The sequence below is a fragment of the Schistocerca americana genome, chromosome 5, assembly GCF_021461395.2.
Source record: "Schistocerca americana isolate TAMUIC-IGC-003095 chromosome 5, iqSchAmer2.1, whole genome shotgun sequence".
In the NCBI taxonomy this organism is placed as follows: Eukaryota; Metazoa; Arthropoda; class Insecta; order Orthoptera; family Acrididae; genus Schistocerca; species Schistocerca americana.
The window spans coordinates 537479524-537485523 of record NC_060123.1 but is presented as its reverse complement, the minus strand read 5'-3'; positions in this window follow the sequence as shown (position 1 = coordinate 537485523).

Sequence of the window (6000 nt, the reverse complement as noted above, 5' to 3'; positions counted from 1 at the left end):
TTGCATATAGAAGAAATGTTCAAGTGCAAAGGAGATACAACTGATAACCGCAATTATCAAGAATAAAAAAGTGTCTCTTTTGAAAAAGAAGGTAAATATCGTTTACGAACTTTTAGTCGGTATTGGATCTCCGGATCTTCTTAAAAACTGTTAGTATGTTAAGTAAAACTATTAGTATGTTTAGTGCATAGTGATTTCTTCGTGAATTAACAATTCTGGGAGAATCTGCTACTATCACGGTCCGAACGACGTGCAATATTTCTCCGTCAGCATGTATGTTCAAGACGTTGTCTAAGCGACCAGTTCGTTAGTCAGCAGATAATATACTGCCACTGTTGTTCAACCTTCTCATTCTGAAAGAGTTTCCAGAAAATCTTACGGCGCCTGTATTTTAGCTGCTACGAGAGACGGAGTCTTCAACGCGAGTTGTTACAGTTTAGTCCAACTTTGCCTGGCGTTCTCTGAGAACCAGAGAAACGGAAACCTCCGACCGCCAACTCATCCTGTACATAACCCGTTCCCTCCTTACAGCAGCCACGAAGAAAACGTATTCATCCATAGTCAATTTTTTTTCCACAGATTGTATTATGCAGATAAAATTTTTTAAAACGTATGCATCTAGGCAATAAGTCAAAGTAGCGTTTTAAATGCAGGACTTGTCTTATCTGTGTCAAAGTCAGAGGTCAAGCAAGTTAATTAATTAATTTTTCTTTGACGGTGTTGAAGAGGTCATCAGAGATTTGTTGTGTCTTCGGCAATGCTTGCATCCACTGATTATTTTTTTGGGTATTTAGGAATAATTCTTCAGGAGTATAACCAGCAGTTGTATGCGATAGGTTATTTACGTTCAGTCCACTTGGGTTGCTTCGTTGAACTGTAGGTTCTCATAAAACGATTTAGCTCTCTAAATACACGGCCGATAGGACTCGTTCCGGGATTGTAACACGACGTTTTGATATATGTAATATTTACATCCCGTAAAGCCTTCTTCCAAATATAACACGTGAAAATCATTGCGTTGTCTGTTAGAACCAATCTAGGCTTCCCAACAGATGGAATAAAATCAGAAACCAATTTCCTGATAACGGATTTTCTGGTGACTGATCGAACTGCATACAACGTTACATACTTAGAAAACGTATCCAAAAATCCTGCTATGTGTTTATTACCTCCTCTTGTCCTAGAAACTGGCCCATAGGTGTCTACAGAGGTAGTATCTAAGGGCTTATGTGGAAGGATGGAATGCATCTCATCTTATGTACCTTTGTTACAAGGCTTCGTCAGCTGACAAACTTTGCATTTCTTCAAAACCTGCTGAACTATTCTCCTGATATTCGCAAAGTAACAATAGCTACCTATCTTGCTTGCACATTTAAGTACGCCAAAATATCGACAAACATAGTGAGTGTGCAGTATGAGCTTTCCCACGTAATCTTCTGGTATACATATACACCATTTAACTGAAGTATCAGATCTTCTGTAGAACAAAACGTTATCAACTACTTTGACAAATCTTCGGAACTGCCCTCAGTCTGGCTGACTCAGTTTATTCAAAGTTATAGACACATGATGATCTCGTTGGTGGAGGACAGGTAGGTTACTACACATGTATAAATTATATCTCCTGGATTCCAAATCTTCCATCAGCAAGAGCCTATGTTGCTTCTCGTCATCCCCCACAGTGGTAATGTTCTCCAAACCTCCAGGTAGTCTAGATAAAGCATATGCGACCTGGTCATGTTGTCCCTTTATGTATACAACTCTGAAATTATATTCTTGTAAAGCCAAGGTCCAGCGAGATAGACGAGCGTGAAGTAGTTTGGCTTGTTGCAAGAATGTGAGAGCTTGATGATCGCAGGACAAGGTAGTGCAAGCTCCAAATAAGTAATAGCATAATTTTCGAAATGCCCACATAACCGTCAATGCTCCCAATTCTGTGGTTGTGTACAAATGCTCGCAGCATGATAACATGCGACTTGCATAAGCTATGGAACAGAACTTTGGTTGATGATTGAAGTCCTTCATATGAAACAAATAGCAACCTAAACCAACGCTCGACGAATCAGTCATCAAACCAAACTCCGAAGTCATATCCGGATGGTGTAACAACTTTGCATACGCAAGAGTGTCTTTGATGGGCTGGAATGCTACTTCACAGTCGTTTGTCCACCTCCACGGTACGTCTAGCCGTAAGCTGGTGTAAGGGCTCTGAATTCATCACCGGTTTGCTTAAAAATCGCCTATAGAATGTCGTCGTTCCTATGAAAAGTTTTAACTGCTTCTTGTTTAATGGTGTGGGAAAATTCTTGACGGCGCTCAACTTCGCTAAATCCAGCATTATTAACTTATTGTTTATTACATGCCCGAGGAAACGGTTCTGTGCAAGTAAAAAATGAGATTTTTGCAGGTTAACTGTCACGCCTGCTTTACTAAATGCATTTATGACTGGCCAAGAAGTTAATGTGTTTTTCCCAAGAAGATTTAGCAATGAGAATATCATCGACAAAAAGCGCAAGTTGACTACCCAGTTAAGGTCCTAAAACAGCATCGAATGCCTGGATAAGCAAACGAGAGCTAGCATTTAGGCCGAATGGGATAACCCTAAAATGATAGCTTCTCCCTGCACAAACGAATGCTATTACTTCCTCGATTCAGGACTTCGTTGCAATTCTTCATCGACAGGTCGTCGATGTCACCAAGGTACAGGATAAAAACTTTGGCAATATGTACTATGTGGGCACACTTTCAAATTACACACATAGCCTTTTACTATACCCGGTTTTTCACTAAAGACATCAATATTCTGCTGCAATAAGTCTGTCAATTGCTCTTGCTGCCGATCGTCCAAACAGTTAGATTCACAAATCTTTTGATGTATAACATCAGTCAATGTGCATGCCTGATGAACCTCTTCTGAATTTGATCTCCCACCCTTCTTGAAACACCTTAAAAGATTAAGTTTTGAACCCCGACAATATCCTTCGTGGCTACTGTCTTCTCTGGCCAGCTCCACACACACATTCGTATCACCAATCTTGAAAGAGGCACAGCTTGCAGAGAAATTGCAATTTACGTCCATCTCCTGAATACTCTCAATAGCCCAAATACAGTCCTCTGTTTATTTATTGCTAGGAATTTGCATTAAGTCACTACATTTACTGTTCTTAATTCAATAAGAGTCTATATCTCTACCTTCTGTGCCCCGTAGTTCAATTACTCACAGGAAAGACTGGTAGTTTCCGGTGTCGTGTCAACCTCTCAAGCATTGCTGAGGAGACAGCATTCACATTTGCATCTGTATCAAGAATTACCTTAATGGTATGGCCATTCGCCGGTATATGAAGGGTAATATGTTTGGCTCTACAATGCTGGCCGTCATGTGTATGTTCATCTACTAGTCTCTGTCCTTCATTGCATCGGAACATGACAACTCTCTTGCCAGAGCCCCTTACATCCCGCCCGACCGATTCTTCGGGGTACGATCCGGTCGTCTTTAGCTTAACGGGTGGGTTCTGGGTTCGTTAGTGACATCCGTAAACACTGGCGGTTGCTCTGTCCATTTATATTCGGAGATTGCTGGTTAATATTTTGTGGTTGCCAGTTTGGATTACCCCTGTAACTTCTGATTATTCCGACTTTGTAGGTTGTGGTTATTTTGAGTCGTGGTTTGGATCGGCCTGAATCTTCACTCGTTGGGTTTATTTTTCCCCCAGCGAGGTTGGAACTGCACCACATTGGCATTGAATCTTTGGCCGCCGTTCAGCTGTGGTTTGTTACGCTGAGCTTGGAAGCCTGAGCTCTGCTGCGCTTTACTATTATTGTTGCCGCTCGGTCCTGGGTGATATGCAAAGTTCTTGTTTACGCTAGTCGACGACCCATTCCCATGATTTGTGGCTCTGAAGTCTTCGTTTAATACGATTAGGTCGATGGTCTCGACGACAGATAGAAAATGTTCGACATTGTCTTCGGGAGCATACACAGTTTTTCATGTATCTCGATCGGTAACTTTGCCTGACTAATCTTCAAAATATACACATGTGGGACTGGAGTATCCCAATATCTACTTTTATTAAGGTACTTCTCACAGCAAGTTCCCACTCTTGATTGAAAATGGTTCTGGTTTATAAACCTGTTTTTCCAGTCGTTCTTGAATTCCCTTAGGCCAATACCTACTCAAGAACGCTCGCTCAAAATCCTCTAGGTGCCACAGGTTTCCATAATATCCGTGCACCATAAACTACCTTGCCTCTGTATGTAGCCAGTGACAAAAGAAATGTTTTGCGCTTTTCTCCATGTACGGGGTAAAATACCTCTGAACCCCCAAATGAACTGACGGGGTTAACAGTTTTCTGACGACCAACTGCGCGACAATTTAGAACGGTAAGACGTTCATTTCGTCTGGCGCGTCCATTAGGGTCCGAGGGATATTCAAGTTGCCACCAGTGCCTTCATCTAGGCCTTCGAGGGTGAGCCATTTGCACGAGAAGGTCAAGGTGATGGTCTACCACTGTGATATCAAGCTGGCCGAGTGGTTAAAGGCCCTACAGTCTGGAACCGCACGACCGCTACGGTCGCAGGTTCGAATCCTGCCTCGGGCATGGATGTGTGTGATGTCCTTAGGTTAGTTAGGTTGAAGTATTTCTAAGTTCTAGAGGACTTATGACCACAGCAGTTGAGTCCCATAGTGCTCAGAGCCATTTGAACCATTTTTTGATATCAAGCCGTATATCCCTCCCCCGATGCTGTGCTTTAAGTGCTGGAAGTTTGGCCCTATGTCTTCCTGCAGTCACATGTCGACATTGTGGATGTCCATCATATCCGAATACTCCATGTGCCCGTCCTCCGAGCTGTGTCAACTGCGGAGAGCTTCATTCACCTTGCTCGCCAGACTGCAGGATTTTACAGAGAGAGAGAGTAAAATCATGGAATATAAGGCCCTGGACTGACTGACCTATACTGAGGCTAAGAGGAAATTTGAGTGCCTACATCCTGTGCCTATGACCTCATCTTACACTGCCAACAGTTGTCGCCCCATCAGTTCCTCGCATTCCTGTCACCTCTCAGAACCAGAGGACTACATCTGCCCCCTTGATGGTGGGGGGCATTTCCCTCCCTATTGCTCCCACACCACCTCCTTCGGGAGCAATGCCACCCCCCCCCCCCTAACTATCAGGGATATCAGTCCCCACTTCTGAGATGGAGAGGTGTAAGCCTTCTTTGGCTCATCTCACTAGGAAGGGCTCCCTTGGGTCACTCCCTTCCCAGGTTTCTGCTAGTGGGAAAGAAGACCCACCAGTGGCTGAAGAGCGCAAAAGTAGCTGGTCATAGGGCTTCACGCTCATTCTCAGTCCTGGAGACTGAATCAGTGAAATTCTCCCAGCCAGGGATACCCAAGGAGCAGCGAGAGAAATCCAAAGAGAATGTCCCCAAGACCAAGGTACACGTGGTGCCACCAACACCACCACTACCTGCAAGTTTTGGGTCTGTGGATGAGTTGGAGATTCTGGCATCCGCTGAGGACTACAACAATCGTTTCTGTGGGAGAAAACACGATATCTCGCTTTTTATAGTGCCTCCGGTGAAAGGCAGTCCCTTGGTGGTCGCCGGGAAGTCGCTGAAGCAATTAACGAGCGTCTGCGAGCTCTACAGCGACATAAGCGGGACCCTTCCCTATAGCACCCCATAGCCTTTAGATGGCTCTGTGCTCGCGTTCGCTGTCTAATCAAACGTCGGAGCAGGAGTGTTACAGGAGATATGTCTCTACCATTGGGTGCCATACGTCACCTTCCCAAGTGTGGACAAAGACCAAACGTGTTTTAGGTTACCAGACGCCAACAGATGTTCCCAGTGTTAACATAAATGGCGTATTATCTACAGACGACAACTTGATGGCTGAGCACTTTGCTGAGAACTATGCTCGAGCCTCTGCGTTGGAGAATTACCCCCCAGCCTTTCACACTCTCAAACGGCGGCTGGAAGTGATATCTTCTCGTTCACTAC